At 47.9% G+C, this 21888-nt stretch overlaps 1 long non-coding RNA gene across 1 annotated transcript in view; it reads left to right on the top strand.

The window, feature by feature from the left end:
- LOC119957265 overlaps positions 1-21888 on the top strand; it is a 70083-nt gene that overhangs the window by 5702 nt on the left and 42493 nt on the right. The window contains exon 2 of the long non-coding RNA XR_005458779.1: positions 16388-16552. This is a non-coding gene — a long non-coding RNA (uncharacterized LOC119957265). The remainder of the gene's footprint in view (positions 1-16387; positions 16553-21888) is intronic.

Genomic DNA, 21888 nt, shown 5'->3' with positions numbered 1-21888 from the left:
ATGCATTTTACCAACTCGTGCTCAATTCAAATTCTTGTCTCAGATGTCACTTGAATTCAAGTGGAATTACGGTGACTTTCAGCAGAGTTAACCAAATGTTTTATAATGGCTAATAAATTAGGGCAGCATGGTAGCATTGTGGATAGCGCAATTGCTTCACAGCTCCAGGGTCCCAGGTTCGATTCCGGCTTGGGTCACTGTCTGTGTGGAGTCTGCACATCCTCCCCGTGTGTGCGTGGGTTTCCTCCGGGAGCTCCAGTTTCCTCCCACAGTCCAAAGATGTGCAGGTTAGGTTAATTAGCCATGATAAATTGCCCTTAGTGTTGGGTGGGGTATTGGGTTATGGGGATAGGGTGGAGGTGTTAAACTTGGGTAGGGTGCTCTTTCCAAGAGCTGGTGCAGACTCGATGGGCCGAATGGCCTCCTTCTGCACTGTAAATTCTATGATAAAAAAATTCACCTCAAACAAGTCAATCAACCTCCTGATGGCTGAATGTGGAACTGCAAAACAAACAAAGATATTAACAACGCAAGGCATTTCTCCTCACAACCTCATAGATGAAAGACCAATAGTAATACTTCTGAGAATCTAAATGGTTTTTAAAAATCTCACAAGTAAAATATATGGCCTGCATTAAAGTAGGAGGTAGACTTGTGTACCAGATATGGAGAAGCACTGACTAGAACAGAGAATTTCAATGGCTCATAATTCATGGTTTTACTTGGTGGGGGAGGGGGGGTTGCATTCTGTGCCTTTCAGTAATGTGAGCAGTTTGGTATTTTTATGATTTAAATGTTAACGCAGTTGTGAATGGAGAATACAATTCAGTTAAAAATTTGTTTCATAAAACAACCACTGCAGAGTCTCAACCAACTTTCCAAAAATGTTCAGATTCTTTTTCAAGATTTGTTGTTATTAGTTTGAAAAATAGAGACATCAGCTATAATCACTGTGCAGGGGATATAAAGTTTATACCCTGCAGCACCCTGAAGATTAGGGATTGCCCATCACTTCAATAGTCACCCACCAGATGTTGGCATTATTGCTGATTTATTGATGGTTTTCCTGATCCTCTCTGTAAAATAATCCTGCCTAACCACATTTTTATTCCTCCCTATTGGTCTCTATTCAAGTATAAAAGTTGAGAGGGCAGATGGAATCCCTTCACCAAAGCCCCTAAAGATACAGTCCTTTTAATTCCTCGCTCCAAATTTCACCTCCCCATCTTTACTAACTTGACTTCCTGCTCGTTTACTGTTCCCCAGACAACCTATATTGCTGTTTTCTCCTGTATCACAACCAATCATTATGAGATGAGATTGACTGCGTTGATGTTTTCTCTCACTACTGTTACAACCAGGTTAACACTGATGAACTGTGTCCTCTCTTTGTTATAACCAACTTGAGTGGGAGAGAGTTGAATTTAAAAGGGAGTTGATATTGCCAATTTAATATATATTTAACTGTGCATAGCTCGGTTCAGGGTATACGCCAGCCAGGTTCCTTATGTGAAACTCACTCAGGTAAAGATGCAGAAATGATTAATAAAATGTTTAAAATGTACATATATGTCGAACCACCCACTAATTCAAAAACAACAGGTACACAATGCTCCCCCCCCCCCCCCCCCCCCCCCCCCCCACCCACCAGCATGTAATAAAGAAGTAAAACTCTGCATGGTTATCAGATGTTAAAAACTTAGCCAATTTACAAGTAAAGTCAGAATATAAAATCCGCAGTGTCCAGATTCTTGGTCAGAACTGAAGGGTCCTGATACACAGTCACTACTGATTCTTGGGGTCTTGCACTGAAAACAGTGGCGTTGATTCAGAATTTTCCTTTTGCAGCAATGAGGTCTGCTAATGGGTTTTTCAAATCACAAAGAGCTCAGCTTTGCTGGGAGAGTTCACTGAAGAAATAGAAATTGGGTAAAACTGTTGCCCCTGTGGTCGTCTCTCACACTATTCTAAATCCAGTAGTTTTTTTCACCCAAGAATAGATCGCCTGACTCTGAGAGCTCCATACACTTTGTGTCTGCATCAAAGCAAGCTGTGTCCTTTGCAAATGTAATATATAATATAGTAGCTTCTGTAGCTAGTGTCCTTTCCTTCACAAAAAGTGCCTTTTTATGTAAGTCCAGTTAATGGTGTTATAAAGTAATATGTGTCTAGCCAATAACGTAAATTAATATTTTAAATAATTTTTATTGGAATTTTTTGAAAAATATATATCAACAAAACAATAATACCAATAACAATAATAAACACCCCCCGGCACCCGTAACAACGCATATAAACCCCCCCCCCCCCACCAACCCCAATAAACAACAAAATAAATTAACAATAAGCAAATTAACTTAAACACTATCCCCCTAAACCTTTCACCCCCTCCCCCCCGGGTTGCTGCTGCTGCTGACCTAGTACCTTATCGTTGAGCCAGAAAGTCGAAGAAAGGCTGCCACCTCCTAAAGAACCCTTGTACCGACCCCCTCAGGGCGAACTTGACCCTCTCCAACTTAATAAATCCCGCCATGTCATTAATCCAGGTCTCCACACTCGGAGGTCTTGCATCTTTCCACTGCAGCAAGATCCTCCGCCGGGCTACTAGGGACGCAAAGGCCAAGACACGCCCTCTTTTGCCTCCTGCACTCCCGGCTCCACCCCAACCCCAAATATCACGAGTCCCCAGCCTGGCTTGACCCTGGATCCCACCACCCTCGACACCGTCCCCGCCACCCCCTTCCAGAACTCCTCCAGTGCCGGGCATGCCCAGAACATATGGGCATGGTTCGCTGGACTCCCCGAACACCTGACGCACCTGTCTTCGCCCCCAAAGAACCTACTCATCCTAGATCCAGACATGTGGGCCCGATGCAGCACCTTGAACTGGATGAGACTAAGCCTCACACATGAAGAGGAGGAGTTCACCCTCTCCAGGGCATCCGCCCATGTCCCCTCCTCAATCTGCTCCGCCAGCTCCACCTCCCACTTAGCCTTCAGCTCCTCTACCGACGCCTCCCCCACCTCCTGCATTACCTGGTAGATGTCAGACACCTTCCCATCCCCGACCCACACCCCCGAAAGCACCCTATCCCTTACCCCCCGCGGGTGCAGCAAAGGGAACCCCTCCACCTGTCGCCTAGCAAACGCCTTGACCTGAAGGTACCTGAACATATTCCCCAGGGGGAGCTCAAACTTCTCCTCCAGTTCACCAAGGCTCGCGAACCTCCCGTCAATAAACAGGTTTCCCAACTTCCTAATGCCCGCCCAGGAACCCGCCATCCATGTTCCCTGGGACAAACCGGTGGTTCCCCCACAGTGGGGCCTCCACCGAGCCCCCCACTTCCCCCCTGTGTCGCCTCCACTGCCCCCAAATTTTGAGGGTGGCCGTCACCACCGGGCTCGTGGTGTACCTCATTGGAGGGAGCGGCAATGGAGCCGTTACCAGTGCCTTCAGGCTCGTGCCTCCGCAGGACGCCATCTCCATCCTTTTCCATGCTGCCCCCTCCCCCTCCATTACCCACTTGCATACCATCGAGACATTAGCCGCCCAATAGTACCCAGAGAGGTTGGGCAGCGCCAGCCCCCCTCTATCCCTGCCCCGCTCCAAAAAGACCCTCCTTACCCTCGGAGTCCCGTGCGCCCAAACAAATCCCAGAATGCTGCTGTTCACCCTCCTAAAAAAGGCCCTCGGAATGAAAATGGGGAGACACTGAAACAAAAACAAAAACCTCGGGAGCACCATCATTTTAACGGACTGTACTCTACCCGACAACGGCAGCATGTCCCACCTTTTAAATTCCTCCTCCATCTGCTCCACCCACCTAGTAAAATTAAGCTTGTACAGAGTCCCCCAGCTCCTAGCCACCTGAACCCGCAGGTACCTAAAACTCCTCACTGCCCTCTTTAGCGGGAGCCTACAAATCCCCTCCTCCTGACCTCCCGGGTGTACGACAAACAGCTCACTCTTGCCCAGGTTCAATTTATATCCCGAGAAACTCCCAAACTCAGCAATAATCTCCATCACCTCCGGCATTCCCCCCACCGGGTCTGCTACATACAACAGCAAGTCGTCCGCATACAGCGACACTCGGTGCTCCTCCCCACCTCGTACCAGACCCCTCCACCTCCCCGACTCCCTGAGAGCCATGGCAAGAGGCTCTATTGCCAGCGCAAAAAGCAAGGGGGACAGGGGGCACCCCTGCCTCGTCCCACGGTGGAGCCTGAAGTACTCGGACCTCCTCCCATTTGTCGCTACACTCGCCATCAGGGCCTCGTACAGCAACCTCACCCATTTAATAAAGCCCACTTCAAACCCAAACCTCTCCAACACCTCCCACAAGTACCCCCACTCAACCCTGTCAAAGGCCTTCTCCGCATCCAATGCCACCACAATCTCCACCTCTCCTTCTGCTGCCGGCATCATTATCACATTTAGCAGCTTTCTCACGTTAGTGTTCAGCTGCCTCCCCTTTACAAAACCCGTCTGATCTTCATGCATCAGCCCCGGCACCCAGTCCTCTATTCTAGTGGCCAAGATCTTCGCCAGCAACTTGGCGTCTACATTCAGCAGTGAAATCAGCCTGCATGAACCGCACTGCAAGGGGTCCTTATCACGCTTCAGGATCAGGGAGATTAGTGCCCGAGACATCGTCGTGGGCAGAACACCCCCCCTCCCATGCCTCGTTAAAGGTCCTGATCAACAGGGGGCCCAGCAGGTCCGCATGTTTCTTATAAAATTCAACCGGGAACCCATCCGGTCCCGGCGCCTTCCCCGACTGCATGTGGCCAATCCCACTGACCAGCTCCTCCAACTCGATCGGCGCCCCCAGTCCCTCCACCTGCTCCTCCTGCACCCTTGGATATCGGAGCCTGTCCAAAAAATTCTCCATTCCCCCTCCCACCACCGGCGGCTCCGACCGGTACAGTTCCCTATAGAAGTCCCTAAAGACCTCATTGACCTCTGCCCCCTGCCGCACCACATTCCCATCTCTATCCTTCACTCCACCAATCTCTCTAGCCGCGTCCCGCTTACGCAGCTGGTGCGCCAGCATCCTGCTCGCCTTCTCTCCATACTCATAGACCGCTCCCTGCGCCTTCCTCCACTGTGTCGCCGCCTTTCTGGTGCTCAATAAATCAAACTTGGCCTGCAAGCTACGCCGCTCCACCAGCAATCCCTCCTCCGGGGCCTCCGCGTACCCCCTATCCACACTCAACAGCTCCTCCACCAGTCTCTCCCCCCTCTCCCTATGGGCTCGGATGGAGATCAGCTCCCCCCTAATCACTGCCTTCAGAGCCTCCCACACCATCCCCAACTGGACCTCCCCAGTATCATTGACCTCGAGGTACCTCTCGATACATCCCCGAATCCTCCTACACACCTCCTCTTCAGCCAACAACCCCACGTCCAGACGCCAAAGCGGGCGCTGGTCCCGCCCCATCTCCAGATCCACCCAATGCGGAGCATGGTCCGAAATCGCGATAGCCGAATATTCGGCCTCCTACACCCTCGGGACCCGTCCCCTGCTCAAAACAAAGAAATCAATGCGGGAATAAAACCTGTGCACATGGGAGAAAAAAAGAGTACTCTCGAGCCCTCGGCCTCCCGAACCTCCAGGGATCCACCCCTCCCATCTGGTCCATAAACCCCCTCAACACCTTGGCCGCCGCTGGCCTCCTGCCTGTCCTTGAACTAGAACGATCCAGTAGGGGATCCAGCACTGTATTGAAGTCCCCCCCCATGATCAAGCCCCCCACCTCCAGGCCAGGAATACGGCCCAACATACGCCTCATGAAACCAGCATCATCCCAATTTGGGGTGTACACATTAACCAACACCACCTTCTCCCCCTGCAGCTTACTGCTCACCATCACATATCTGCCGCCACTATCAGCCACAACCTCAGACGCCTCAAACGCCACCCTCTTCCCCACCAGGATCGCCACCCCCCGGTTCTTCGAGTCGAGCCCTGAGTGGAAAACCTGCCCCACCCACCCCTTCCTCAGACGGACCTGGTCCGCCACCTTCAGGTGGGTCTCCTGGAGCATGGCCACGTCCACCTTCAGCCACTTTAGATGCGAAAACACCCGGGCCCACTTAACCGGCCCATTCAACCCCCTCACGTTCCACGTAATCAGCCGGATCAGGGGGCACCCCGCCCCCATCCCCCGTCGACTAGCCATAACCCATCGACTGCTCGCCCCTGGCCATCACCCATTCGGCCCGTTTCCCACGGCGATAGAACCTCACCCCGACCCCCCCGAACTCCTCCCTGGCCAATCCAGCTGCAACCCGGTATCCCCCCCCCCCTCCCCCCAAGGCTAGGACCCCTCCTCGCCGCGACTCTCCCTCCACTGTACTCCCGTGAGCCAGCTGACTTCTGCTGCCCCGGCAGCTCCTGCTCTAACTCCGACCCCTCCCGATATGAGGTCCCCCCTCCTCCCCTGCATCAGCTCCTGGGCACCGCTTCAGCGCGGGAAACCCGGTCTAATAACCACGCCCCTCGCCACCAGCTCCACCCCCTCGTCCCACAGCGCGGGAAACCAGAGAAAAGCCCGCGCTTTCACACTGCCCCACCCCACCAATGCAGCTCCCAAACTGCAGTCCCAACCCAACCACCAACTCCGTACAAACAAAGATACAGATCAACCACAAACCCCAGTACCCCCCTTAGAACACAGAACCATAACCCACATCGTCCGAAAGCGATAGAAAAAACAAAACAAACAGAATAATCCGCTACAGCATAAACAATGATACATGAATAGAAAAACTCCCACAGCCCCCAATCTCTAGTTCGAGTCCAGCTTTTCAGCCTGCACAAAGGCGCACGCTTCCTCCGGGGACTCAAAGTAGTGATGCCGGTCCTTGTAGGTGACCCACAGGCACGCAGGCGGCAACATGCCGAACTTCACCTGCTTTCCATGGAGCACCGCCTTCGTCCGGTTAAACCCGGCTCTCCGCTTGGCCACCTCCGCACTCCAGTATACGCACGACCGAATTCTCCCACTTACTACTCCTCACCTTCTTGGCCCATCGGAGAACACACTCCCGGTCACTGAACCGATGAAATCGCACCAGCACCCCCACGGGGGTTCATTCGCCTTAGGCCGCCTGGCCAGTACTCTATGGGTCCCCTCCAGCTCCAGGGGCAGATGGAAGGATCCTGCCCCCACCAGCGAGTTCAACATCACGGCCACATAGGCCGGCAGGTCCGACCCCTCCAGCCCCTCCTCGAGACCCAGGATCCACAGGTTCTTCCTCCGTGACCGAAGCTCCATCTCCTCGAACCGATCTTGCCACTTTTTATGAAGTGCCTCGTGTATCTCCACCTTCCCCACGAGGGCCGAAACCTCATCCTCACGCTCAGAGGCCTGCTGCTGCAACTCAAGTATCGCTGCACCCTGGGTTGTCTGCGTCTCCAGCAGCTTACTCGTCGTCACCTTCAGGGATTCCAACAACTCCCCTTTCAGCTCCGTGAAATAGCGCAGAAGGGCCGCCTGCTGCTCCTCAGCCCACTGCCTCCACTCCTCAGGGGCTCCACCGGCCGCCATATTGTCCACCTTCCCCCGCTTTTCCAGGGGAGCTGCTGCCGTTTTTCTCCTCGCCCCACTATGAGTCCGAACCATAAATCCCGGGGGGTTTTGCTCCAGACCCCTTTATCCACCGGGAATCGTCGAATCAGTGCCGTTTGGGGCCCTTAAAAGAGCCCACAAGTCCTTTTAAAGCGGGAGCTGCCGAACGTGCGGCTTAGCTCCGCATAGCCGCAACCGGAAGTCGTAAATTAATATTTTATACACACATCTTCATAATACCACCCATTCTGGTCGTCAGCATCTCACAAGGTTCTGCATCTACTTACCCTAGAAACAATTATATATTTGTGAACCTAACTGGTGTCAGCAAGCTGAGTGGGTGAGGCATGGCTGATGATGGGCGAGCAACCCTTTACCTTTTCTTGCTTTCCCATCCTCACTCATGTACTCCTAATGAAAGTAATTCAACAGTGAACAGGAGTGAAAATAATGGTTGATTTTTTTCTCTTCCCTAATCCAGACATTCTTAAGGCAATTGTCATCCAGTCCACCAGCGCTGCATGGCTCAGGTCAGCTAAATAATCATTGACCTTAGACCAAACATTTCTGTACATCTGTGGATGTCACTAAATTTAATAAACTTTATTGGTCAAATTTTTCACCGCAAATGTTTTTCCTAAATTTACATAATTTCCCACATTCCAGTAATGGCACGGTGTAGCTTCCCAATTGTTGAATAAATTATTTTACTATCCTATAATTAGTCACAGTGCTAATCTACTGTGGTGACTTTGCAAAAGCTGCTCACAGCCTTCACTCGGTGCACTTTCAGAATTCTCTGAACGAACCAATTAGATTAGAGCAGTACAGAAATTAGGAATGGGCAATGAATGCTGGCCTAGCCAGCGAAGCCCACATCCCAGGACGAAATAGATTTTTTAAAGCTTGATCTGAATCAAAATGGGAATGCAAAACAACTATCTGTAATATGAATAGTCAGAGAACTAAAAATTTGAATATATATTGCATCTGCCACAACCTTGTGATGTCCCAAGCAGTTAACAGCTAACAAAATACTTCTGCTGTTGTCACTTGTAATGTAGGCTACACAACAGCCAATTTGCATACAACAAAATCCCACCAACAGCAAATGAGATACACTTTTTAATTTTTTTCCAATTAAGGGGCAATTTAGCGTGGCCAATTCACCTACCCTGCACATCTTTGGGTTGTGGGGGTGAGACCCATGCAGACACAAGGAGAATGTGCAAACTCCACACGGACAGTGACCCAGGGCTGGTATTGAACCCGGGTCCTTGGTGCCGTGAGGAAGCAGTGCTGACCATTGTGCCACCCAGAAAATGAGATATTGACTGGTTTGTTTTTTAGTAATTTTCTTTAGAGAGTAAATATTTTCCATGATAAATCTTGTAGCCTTCTATACTCTCCCATTTCTCTGAAGGCACTTTTACTTGTGTACTTAAATATTTACTTCAAGGATAAAAGCAAAATACTGACTTCCGGTGGCAGCCATAAGCTGATCAATCACACACAAGGTGGCTCCCACTTATAGACTTGGTTTTCAGTCCTTTTTACCCGGCATATAGTGTTTTGGTGGGAGGAAGAATAAAGCAACTGAAGTTTGTTGGTTTCTCCTCTGATGTATGTTGCCTTTTCTTACCCTTTATGTGAACCACAAGCTGTTTCTTATATTGATCAAATGACCACACAACCAGTGTGTTAGCTCAAAAACACAGTTTATTAGTGACAAGATTTGTATCTCTATGCAATAATACACGCGGTTCCGTACTAAACTACACCTAACGACTAAGATGACCTTTACTTAACTTCGAGTGACCGGCACTGTGCAAGACAAGACCTTTATCCGGGTCCAAGTGGTCGGCTGGAAGTTGTTGGGTTCGTCTCAGCTGGGCTCGTCCTTCAGGAATAGTCGCGGGTCCTTGAACTTGGTTGTTCTGCTGCAGTTGGTCGCGCACAGGCTGGTCCCAAAAGAGAGATCTCTAGTGCGCAGGGCTTTTTATCCATCGTCTCTTTCGCATCCTTTTGGGCGGTCCTTACTCCAGGTCCAATGGATTGATAGGGTTTTCAATCACCCTCATCGGTCTTTGCCAATTAGGGGGCGGATACCTCGATTGCTGGGCGGATCCCAGCTATCATTGTCCCAGGCACGTAGGCCTTCCAAATAAGGGTGGGTGGCGCCGGTTAGTCTGCTACTGTTGTAACTCCTTGATTCAAACTCTATTGTCCTGGGGGAAATGGTGATCGACTCTTAATGGATACAAGTTTCAGCCAAGTCTGGTTTCTTTGCTCAATACACAGAAGCTGTGTACCTGTCTGTGTCCCAAATTGACCAAAATTACCATGGTCCTTTGCAGGTGGCCATTTTGCATTGCTACATGAAGGATGTTGGTGGGTTTTAATACAAGGCTTAAATCGAACAAAGCCCCCGCTCAAGATTCAAAGGACCCTCATGGTGCAGTGAAGGAAAATATGGTGGACCTCACGTGTTGTCGATATCCTCCCAATTACCAATGGAGCAGTTAATGGAGTTCATCGTTGGTGAATTGAAGAAGCACAAACAGGAGATGAGGGAGGACCTGTCCAGGGCGATTGAGGTGGCAGTGGCTCCACTTTGCATGGTGATGGAAAGGTGGAGCAGCGACTGGAGTCGAAGGCATGATGATTCGGGAGGTGGAGAAGGCAATCTCAGACTACAGCGACTGGATTGCCTTTTTAGAGACAGTGATAACAATGCTGGTGGAGGCCCACAGAGGGTTGAAGGCCAGGGTGGACAACCAGGAGAATCGATCAGGCATCAAAACTTGAGGATAGTTGGACTGCCGGAGGGAATTTAACGTATGAGTGCCACCAAATACGTGCCGAAGATGTTTGGGAGTTGATCGGAGAAGGGGTGTTCGCAAACCCCACCCCCGCCCCCGTGGCGAATTGGGCCCACCGGTCATTGCGCCGGAAGTTGAGAGCCGGGGATCTGCCACGGGCAGCAATTGTTCAGTTGCATAAATATCTGGAGAAGAAGCGAACCTTGAAGTGGCCGAAGACCACACGAGATTATAGCTGGTAGTGTCACTCCATAGGACTCTACCAGGGCATCAGAGGCGACCTGGTCAAATGTCGAATGGGCTTTAACAAGGCCATGGTGACACTCTTTAGAAGCGAAGTCCGATTTGGGATGCTGTGCCCGGCAGAACTATGGGTCACGTTCAAGAGTAGATAACACTATTTTAATTCACCAGAGGAGGCAAATGACTTTGTGAGAAAGGATAGTTTGGGGGAGAATTAATAACGATGATGTACTCTCCTGGCATATTGTTATTTGAATGTTTGGAGGTTTTACATGTTGAGGTGTTGGTACTTCACCTTGGTTGCTGCTGGGATTATTTTGAGTTCCGCTCTTTTCTCTTAATGGATGCTTGGGGATTTGGCACCGTCAAGGGCGTATGGGTTCGTTCTTCCCGGTTTGCACTAGTTTGGATGGGTGAGTGGTGTTTGGGGTAGTTAGGGTTGGGTTTGTTTTGTTGTTTTCCAAGTGGGTGTAACCATGCTAGCAGGGATGCTAGTAAATGGGAGCACTGTGAGACAGGAAGCTGCAGTGGGTATCCTGGAGGTTAGTTAGTCGGGGGAGGCAGCATACCTCTCTTGGTTGGGTTTTCATTGTTTGGGTGTGTTTGGGATTGGTTGGGTGGGCTAAATGTTCGGAAGGGGGAATGGTGGTGGTTAGGAAGCCATGGGAGCGTGGAGGGAAGGGGGAAGGATAGAGTGCTGGTGACACAGATTTCTTTGAATTTAGGAGAGGGCAGTGATGACGGTTGTTTTGGGTGGGCCCGAAGTGAAGGCAAGCTGGGTCTCCTCATAAAGTGGTTATGGCAGATCCAAATGGCTGGGGGGGGGATTGCAGATGTCAGGATGGTTAGATGGAACATGAGGGGGATAAATCATCCGGTCAAAAGTCCCTCGTATTTGCACATTTGAAGAGATTGTAAGCCAATGTAATCTTCTTGCAGGAGATGCATTTGAGGGTTAGGGATCAGTCTAGGCTAAGGAAAGGATAGGTGGGGCAGGCATTCCATTCAAATTTTGATTCAAAGTTGAGAGGGGTTACTATCTTGTTTAATAAGAGGGTGGCCTTTACAGCAGCCGGTGTGGTGCAATTGTAAGGGCAATTTGTGATGGTGAGTGGGTCTTGGCAGGGACGCCGGTAGTTTTACTCTGCGAATTGGGAACACACGGATTTTATTAAGAAGGTTCTGGCAGCCATCCACAACCTTGACCCTCATAAGCTGATCATGGGAGGTGGATTCCACTGTGTGTTGAACCCACAAATGGACAGGTCAAGTCCAATTGTAACTTTGGGGATGGCGAAAGAATTAGTAGTGTTTATAGTGCAGATGGGCGGGGTGGGTGGGGTGGACCCTTGGAGGTTTTGACATCCAGGAGAGAGGACATTTTTATCCTTCTCCCAAATGCATCAGGTAGATTCCCAAATAGATTTTTTTGTGGTGGGGAAATCGGTACTCCCGGGGGTTGTGGGGGCTGAGTACATAGGAACTAGAGTAGAAGTAGGTAATTCAGCCTCACGAGCCTGCTCCGCATTCAACCAGATCATGGCTGATCTCTTCCTGGTCTTAAATCCATTTTGCCCAAATCCCTTTAACCCATTTTTCATCAAAAATATATCTATCTCTTTCTTGAAACTATTTAATGACTCAGACTCCACTACACTATAGGGCAGCTGGTTCCACAAATTCATCGCCCTCTGTGAGAAGTGGTTCCTCAATCATCTCAGTTTTAAATCTACCACCTCACAACCTATATCTGTGACCTCTCATCCTAAATTTCCCCACAAGGGGGAACATTTGATCTACGTTTACCTTATCAATCCCATTTAGTATTTATACACCTTGATCAGAACCCCTCTCATCCTTCTAAACTCCAACGAGAATAAGCCCAAACTGTTTAATCTCTCCTCATAGTGAACCCTTTCATCCCCAGAATCAATCTGGTCAACATCCTCTGAACTGCTTTCAATGCCACCAAATCCTTCTCAAATAAGAGACCAAAACTGGACACAATACTCCATATGTGGTCTCACCGACACCCTATACAATTGCAACAACACTTCTCTAGTCCTTTTGCAATAAACGCTAACATTCCATTTGCCTTTTTACACTGCGATAGTGACATCAGATGAAGCACCAGATTATATGGCTATGAGGCTAGAGACCGATCGTGCTCAGCGGCCACCGTAGAGGATAGGCACGGCGCTCCTGGCCAACAAGGAGTTTTGTGAGAAGGTAGCCTCAACTGTAGGGAGTTATGTAGAGTTCAGCCAGAATGGGGAGGTCTCACACCCTCTAGGTTTTGGGAAGCACTGAAGGCGCTGAATGGAGGGGAGGTAATTTCCCATAGTGCCTACAGGGATAAGGTTGTGAGGATGGACAGGCAGAGGTTGGTCAACTCAATTCTGGAAGTGGATCAGCAGTACTCTAAGGCCCCGACAAAAGAGCTGTTAGCGGAGGAAAGAGATTGCAGGTGGAATTCAATTTGGTATCGACTGGGGAGGCGGTGGACCATCTGCATCACTCACGGGGAGCATTCTATGAGTATGGGGGAGGAGGCCAACCATCTATTAGTTCACCAGCAAAGGCAACAGGCAGCCACACGAGAGATAGTCCAGGTTAAGGATGAGGGGAGAGGATTGGTGATAGCTCCAGACAAAATTAGTGGTGCATTTGAGGCATTTTATCAGGGGCTGCAGAGGTCTGAGCCCCAGGCAGAGTGCTCAGAGATGGAACAATGTTTAGACGGGCTGGACTTCCCGGTTGTGGAAAGAGGACAGGTTGGAGGTGCCATTGAGGCTGGAGGAGGTAATGGAGTGTATCCGTTCCATGCAATCAGGGTAGGCACCAGGGCCGGACAGCTTACTGGTGGAATTTATAAGCAGTTTGCAGCATTACTGACACCACATTTATTGGGGATGTACAATGGCTCTCTGTCACGGGGGAAATTGCTGGCCACGTTGGTGCAGGCGTCAATCCCCCTGATCATGAAGAACGACAAGGATCCGGTGGAGTGTGGATTGTATAGTTTTATTTCTTTACTGAGCAGTGATGTAAAGGTGTTAGCTAAGGTCTGAGTGAATTGGAGGATTTTTTGCCAGAGGTGGTCTCCGAGGACCAGGCTGGCTTTGTTCAGGGGCCACAGTTGTCGGCCAATATCAGGAGACTTTTGAACATGATCATATCCCTATCTAACGGAAGGTGCCTGAAATAACCATCTCTGTGGTGTGGAGATGCCGACGTTGGACTGGGGTGGGCACAGTAAGAAGTCTAACAACACCAGGTTAAAGTCCAACAGGTTTGTTTCGAATCACTAACTTTCAGAGCGCAGCTCCTTTGTCAGGTAGGGCAGCATGGTAGCATGGTGGTTAGCACAATTGCTTCACAGCTCCAGGGTCCCAGGTTCGATTCCTGGCTTGGTTCACTGTCTGTGCGGAGTCTGCACGTTCTCCCCGTGTGTGCGTGGGTTTCCTCCGGGTGCTCCGGTTTCCTCCCACAGTCCAAAAGATGTGCAGGTTAGGTGGATTGGCCATGCTAAATTGCCCTTAGTGTTCAAAATTGCCGCCCTTAGTGTTGGGTGGGGTTATGGGGATAGGGTGGAGATGTGGGCTTGGGTAGGGTGCACTTTCAAAGAGCCAGTGCAGACACGATGGGCCGAATGGCCTCCTTCTGCACTATAAATTCTAGAAAATTCTATGAAATCAGGTGAACTACATCTGTGGATGCAGAGAAGGCTTTCGATAGGGTGGAGTGGAGGCACCTCTTTGAAGTTCTGGGACGATTTGGGTTTTGCATCAACATTTATCCCCTGGGTGAGATTGTTATGCACTGCTCCCATGGCAAGTTTCAGGACAAATGCGGTGAGCTCAGGATATTTCCGGCTGCACATGGGCATGAGGCAGGAATGTCTATTGTCCCCGTTCTTTGCACTTGCAATTGAATCCTTGGCCATCGCACTTAGGCCGTTGAATGAGTGGCGAGGTATTGAGAGAGGGGTAAGGAGCATAGGGTGGGGTGGCATGGTGTCGCAGCGGTTAGCACTGCTGCCAACGGTGCTGAGGACCGAGTTCGATCCCAGCCCCCCGGGTCACTGTCTGTGTAGAGTTTGCACGTTCTCCACGCGTCTGCGTGGATTTCACCCCCGCAACCCAAAGATGTGCCGGTGAGGTGGATTTGCCACACTAAATTGCCCCTTAATTGGAAAAAAATAATTGGGTATGCTAAATATTTTTTTAAAAGGAGCATATGTGGACAACCTGTTATCATGCAGCACAGACCCCAGTCTTGTATGGGGCAGATAATGGGTCTGTTAAGGAAGTTTGGATCCGTCTCGGGGTACGAACGTAATGTACCAAAAGTGAAGTATTTCCAGTAAACCCCCTGGTTAGGAGAGCAGGTTTGAGAACGCTGCCATTCAAGCTGGCCAAGACGAAATTTAGATATTCAGGGAGTCACGTGGCTCATGATTGGGCCTTGCTTAACAAATTGAACTTGGCCAGCATGGTGGAGGGGGTGAAAGGGGACTTGAAGAGGTGGATGCCCTCCCGCTTTCCATGGTGGGAAGATAAGACAATCAAAATGAACATTCAACCGAGATTCCTATTTGTGTTCCAGACCCTTCTGATCTTACTCCCCAAATCTTGTTTTGTTAGGGTGGACAAGTTAATCTCGGCCTTTGTGTGGGCAGGTAAGAAACCCAGTGTTTCAGAGAGCCTTTCTGCAGAGGGGACACCGTTCAGGTGGGCTGGCAATACCAAATTTAATGAGAAGGTGCAACAGTGGTGGCGACAAATGGAACAGGTCTCCTGTTGGGTCGTGTTTGAGGGCATTGGTCACTGTCCCTCTCCCATTTTCCCCAGCCAAATTCACAACGAACCTGGCAGTGGTGACATCTCTTAAAATCTGGAATCAGTTTAGATGGCATTTTAGTTTAGGGGGGCATGTCAGTATTGCTGTCGATCTGCAGAAACCATAGAGATTTGCTCTGTCTGGGATAGATGCAACTTCCAGGATTTGGAAGATGGAGGAGGTCGAGAGGATTAGGGATCTGTTTGGAGGGTAGGTTCGTGGGACTGGAGGAGTTGAAAGAAAAATACCAACTCTCGAGCGGGAGCGAGTTTAGATATATGCAGTTGCGGGACTTTGTTCACAAAGAACTCTCTTTGTTCCCCCAGTTGCTGAGTCACACATTGATGGTTAGGATGTCATCTTATGATGAGCTGGAGGAAGGGAGAATCTCAGATATAGATATATGGGTGGTTGCTGGAGATGTGGAAGGCGCTTTTAGAAGAGATAAAGTGAAAGTGGGAAGAAGAATTGGGCTTGTCGCTGGAGGGAGGGGACTGGAGTGAGATATTGTATGGGATAAACTCTATTTCCTCTTGAGCCAGGTTGAGCCGAATACAATTTAAAGTTGTTCAAAGTGCACACATGACTAGAGCACGCATGAGTGTGTTTCTCTCCCCCCCCCCCCAGGTGGAGGATAGGTGTGAGTGGTAGTTAAGGCGGCCAGCACACCACTCTCATAGGTGGAGTAAAATAGGTCAGTGATAGGAATGATCTTGGATAAATTTATAACCTAAACATCTTTGTGCAATCTCTTCCAGCTCACACCTATCACTGAAAGTCTACTTTGTTCCACTTGCTCCATCTCCTCTTAACAATATAAAATGCATTGCATTTCTCCGACCCTTTAACTCTGAAGAAGAGTCATATGAACTCAAAATGTTAACTCTGTTTTTCTCTCCCCACAGATGCTGCCAGACCTGCTGAGTTTTTCCAGCATTTTCTGTTTTTATTAAACTTCAAGGATCCTGTTACAGGATCAACCTCCGGACACCAGAAACTGTTCACCATGGGCAACCCAGTCTCTACCCTTAAACAGAGACCAAGATGGAAAAATCAGTTTCTCCCAACAGGTATTTTAATCTTGGAACAAAATTATAGATCCGTATTTCCTTGACCTGCCGTGTTGTTTGTACTTGGAATCAGGGCTTGTTTGGACTATGAACTGTAGCTGGTGGAGGGAGACTTGCACATCTGGGGCTGGGTTCTCCAGTCTCCCAGCCGCATGTTTCCCGGCGGCACGCCATTCGCTGGTGGTGGGATGCTGTACTCCCGTCGCTTATCAATGGGATTTTCCATTGAAGCCTCTTCACACTACTGGAAACCCGCGGGCAGGGGTGCGCTGCTGGCAGGAAAAGTGAATCGCAATGAACGATGAATTCTGGCCCTGGTGTCATCTCAACTCATGTAAGCATGTTATTTTTTATGGAATGAAAATACATTGCTCAGCTGGCGTCTAAATTCAGCTCTAGATTTGCTCGACAAATTTCCAGGAGGGGGCGCTCGAAACAATAGGGATCATTGTGGTCAACCTCAGTACAAATACATGATCAACAATTTTACAATCTGCCTTATAACTGCAACAAAAGAGAGGCTTTTCTTCTCTGCATTATGATACTTTATCCATATATTTCTCCTCTTAATCTGTTGATAGCCCATTGCCCTCTGCATCATTGCCTTCAACGATGATGTCCATCAAAGTATCCAAAGTTGTCTTCCCAAGAATTTCACTTTCTTCCCCATGGGGAATCAACTGGCCCTCACTCTCCATACCACAGCCAAGAGAACTTACCACGTTGGAAATCTACTGATCTATCAGTTGTGGCTTCCTTGGGCAGCTTTTCCTTAATTTTGGTGAAGAATGGAAGCCTATTTTTAAAGGCATCACACTTACAAAAATTGTTGCACTTCAGGTTTGAAATTTTCCTAATTTCTACTGATCATGTGTCTGCATCTCCTTCTATGAAACCCTAAGAATAACAAGCATACATGTCCTGCCCATTCATGGCACAGTTTATTGGACCCCAGATTGCTGTTCAGTGCACCAGTAGCTCCCCATCTTACCTTTTCTCAAAGCTTTAAAATCCTGAATTTTATTGTTGAATGTTTTGTACACTCCGTTCTCAGTAAAATGTTCCTGTAATCTCAATCTTGCTCACCTCACCATTTCTTGATTACATGGCATATCCCCATTTATGTGAAAAAGAGATATTTTGATGCTCAATATTTATTTATTAAAGACTTATCGAATGCTTGAATGAAGCTAAGCATTTATTTTAATATTCACAAGGGCATGTAACAGAATTCTCTGCTCAGAATTGATCAAATCTCAGATTATCTCTGTAAAATGGATCTCAAAGCTATATCACAGAAGCTTTAAAAGGTGTTTCCCAAAGTCTCCCATGTACAACGGATTTGTCTGTGAGTGTATCTTTTAACCCTGGAGTGAATTTAAAATAGCCCAGCAGCAAAGTAATTTTTCACTTGATAAAAGATAAGGACCGGATCTTTCCACCTGATTCCACCAACGGCGAATTCCTGCCTCTGGGGTGCATAGAATGGGAAACCCCGTTTACAGTGGAGAAACCAGAAGATCCCACCACATTCCAATGGCTCCTGCTGCAAAACACACCATGGGGTCATGGAAAATCCCTTGGTTTAATTTATTCTATTGCTCTGGATGTTACTTGAGAAAAGATAAAGTTACTAACACAATGCACCTATTAGTCAAACAGGAAGATAAACAACAGATACTTAATAATAAAATGGAATGGATCTCAGTCTCTGTTTTGATGCAGGCCTGATATTTCATAGTCAAGTTGTGACATTGACTGAAGTGAATGTTTTGAAGCTGTAGGATTTCCTCTGCAGTTGCAATGGCTCCTGTCGACGATCTGCAGGAAGTAGGTTTTCTCAGGTAAACTTGAAGGTAGAATGAAGGGGAGCAAAGAAGTCCCTTATTTCTCCTTCAAGAAATTGTGGCGTAGCCCTTTCCTTAGCCTGGTTGATTACAGCAGTCCAATCTGCTTGTTAGACTCCCTCGCTCTGTGTGTTGCAGTCTTTCTGAGATAGAGTTCTGACTCGAAGCAGCTTGCTGCTTTTTTGTATTATTCTTCGTGGGTAATGTTAGGAAAACAAAGATAGTTTTAATATTTGTATTGGTAAACATTGCAAATAAGGTATAGTTTTAATTTGGTTTAATTTAATGTTTATGTGCCTGAATGTGTTTGTATGTGTGGGGGTTGGTTAATTTTCAACTGTGTTTCTATTGTGCTTATGGTGGGCTACAGCATGAAGAATAAAAGGCATAGGCATGTGGGTGTTGCTTACAAACTGGGGCCTTATAATGTAGAGAAGCTTTTAAGTTTTAGTTAGCTAATTTGATTTCAGTTGGAGATAGATAGTGAGAGAGAAGGTAGCTGTCACAGTTAAGCTAAAAGCAGTTGGATTTAGAAGGCTAAAGACTCTCAGCCCTGCTAGAAGAAAAGTCTTATTATGGAGTAAAATTTAAGAAAATGGATGTCAGAAATTTAACGTCCAGTTAATTAAGGAAACTAGAGAAATGAAGAGAAGTGTTTAAGTGAACAGAGACTAAGGTATTGTTCATATGAATTCAAGGAAGAATAAACAAGTGTTCTGAGCTAAAGAAATAATTGTACTAACCAGTTTTAATGTGAGACAGCAGCCTTCAAAGGCAAAACAAATATTTGATACCATTTTAATACAGACTGGGAATCGAGAGTTAAATAAATGGTGACCAGTTTGCCCAGCAGTCAAGACAAGGAAATCCTAATCGGGTTAGTGTAAAATCATGGATTGGATTGCTGTTAAAAGTGTAACGAAAGCTTTATTCAAAAGTGTAATTTGAAAAACCTGTATAGATTTTGGATTGCAAACTGCTAATGGAGAGCACAATTATGAGATAAGATTTTAAAGAATGTTTTTGGGAGTGGAGTTTGGGAAACTCTCATGTGACAAACATCTGGGGGGACTCTGGGGAGACATCCACAAACATTCACTTAAGGTTCAGAGTAGAGTGTGTATGTACCCACAGTCATCTTTTATGCTTCAAAGGGGCTTTGTGTGTTAATGAGACTAATATAGTTTAAGATGTACTTTGTAATCCATGTTAATCTTAAAATCTGTGTTTAATTGGAAGGTAGGGAGAGAGTAAAGTCATTCTGTATCTCATAGAATTTACAGTGCAGAAGGAAGCCATTTGGCTCATCGAGTCTGCACCGGCCCTTGGAGAGAGCACCCTAATTAAGCCCACCTCCACCCTATCCCCGTAACCCAGTTAACCCCACCTAAGGGATACTAAGGGAAATTTAGCATGGCCAATCCACCTAACCTGCACATGTTTGGACTGTGGGAGGAAACTGGAGCACCCGGAGGAAACTCACACAGACACGGGGGGGGGGGGGGGGGGGGGGGGGGGGGGGGGAGGGAGAGAGAACGTGCAGACTCCGCACAATTATAATCCAATTTTTCATGTTCAATAAATGTTCTTTCCTTGATGTTAAAACTAACTGGGGGCCCTGTGACTCTGTTTCTCCATATTTTATTAAAATAATAAAAGTTACAGTCTTTTTAGCCAGGGTTCCATTCTGGGATCTTGATGTTCAGTTATAACATCAGGTGGGATTGTAACAGTAAACTAAGATGGCTCTTGTCACATTTGACCTGGTCAAAATTTCTATGTCTTTTTCCAAAAAAGATAGGAGTAATGTTAATTAGTGACCTTGAAGTCTTTTACCATTTGCAGTGTTTTAAGTTTCAAATTCTTTTGGTGGAATTCTCCGAACCTCCGCCAAGTCGGAGAATCGGTGTGGCGCCGCATGAATCGAGCCATGCCGCCCGACGCTGGGACGCATTTCTCCGCATGGGCCGGCGCGCCGATTCTCCGGCCTGGATGGGCCAAGCGGCCGTCAACAAAAAGCCAAGTCCCGCTGGCGCCGTTCTAACATCCTCTGAGCTGGCGGGACCTTGGAGTTGAAGGGTCCGGGGGCGGCCTGTGGGGAGGCGAGGGGTGATCTGACCCCGTGGGGGGGCCTCTGTAGTGGCCTGGCCCGTGATCGGGGCCCACCAATCGGCGGGCCGGCCTCTTTGCCCCCCGGCCTCCTTTCATCCGCACCAGCTCCTGTAGCTCTGCGCCATTTGGCATTGGGGCACCGCGGGGAAGAAGGCCACTGCGCATGCGCTAGTTGGCGCCGGCCCAACTGCGCATGCGTGGACCCCGTGGTGCCGGGTTCAGGCTGGGTTTGGCAGCTGGAGCGACATCGGCTGTTCCAGCGCCGTCCTAGCCCCTTGTGGGCCGCAGAATGGGGTCCCGGAACGAGCACCGACGCCAGAGTAAAACACTCCCGATTTTACTCCGGCGTAGGCACTTAGCTGCCCGTTGGGAGAATCCTGCCCTTTGTTCTTGCCAAGGCAAAGTTTACATTCCCACAATGTGGACCTGAGAACTTTGTTATCTTCTGGACGAGATGGCAATGACTCATAATTATATTAAAGATTGCCTTTGTTCTGTTGAAGGAAGAGATGCAGTTTGTAATGCACAATTCCGGCTGGTTGTTCTGGGAGCCTTTTATAAATTAGTCACTTGTTTTGTAAAATGTAATTAATAATATTGTCATGTAAAACACCATTGTGACACGCATCCATAGATGTGCCCTTGCGCTCCCAAGGCATACAGGGCTATGAGCCAAGTTCTGGAAAATGGGATTAGAATAGTTAGAATAGATGGATGTTTTGACTGGTGCTGATGCGATAGGCCAAAGGGCTTTTTCTGTGCCGTAGGATTCTATGACTGTGACTCTGTGACATCCATTGTGGAAAGAAATGAAATTCCATTTTCGTTTTTTTTAACATTTTCCCTCAAGAAACAAAAGATAAAAGAAATGCATACACTGAGTTTCATTTCAAACACACTCAGTTGCCTAATGTAATACAGTTTTTCGCTCTTATATTATGGGCCAGGGTTTAGAGAGCACCACAGAATATCGTGGAGTTCACCTGACCCACAACTTTTTATAGATTTTGGTTATGGGAGCACAAGGGCCTACTTTCCATGTATTATGCAACAGAGACCATAAGTATTTTTCAAACAGAACAATGTTTATTCTATGAATCCAGTTAACCTTTTATAAACTCTCCCAGTAAACATTTTATCAACTACCAACACAAATAATCCCCAAAGATATAATACTCTGTAGGTAACCCTTAATAAATTTCCTAACAACATCCATTAGCCAAATACCCTTTTTAACAAAGACAGCAGGTTTGAATTATCTACAGAAAGCAGTTATGACTTTTAAATTATCAAGTGATCTGAAGACATTCTTTAGCATGCAGAGAGAGATATCAAAATACACCTTCTTGTTTGAATGCAGCTCCCAACTGGAAACAA

Source organism: Scyliorhinus canicula, chromosome 2 (genome assembly GCF_902713615.1).
Source record: "Scyliorhinus canicula chromosome 2, sScyCan1.1, whole genome shotgun sequence".
In the NCBI taxonomy this organism is placed as follows: Eukaryota; Metazoa; Chordata; class Chondrichthyes; order Carcharhiniformes; family Scyliorhinidae; genus Scyliorhinus; species Scyliorhinus canicula.
Note: the sequence above shows the minus strand (reverse complement) of the source record. Positions and strands in the feature narration are given on the sequence as shown.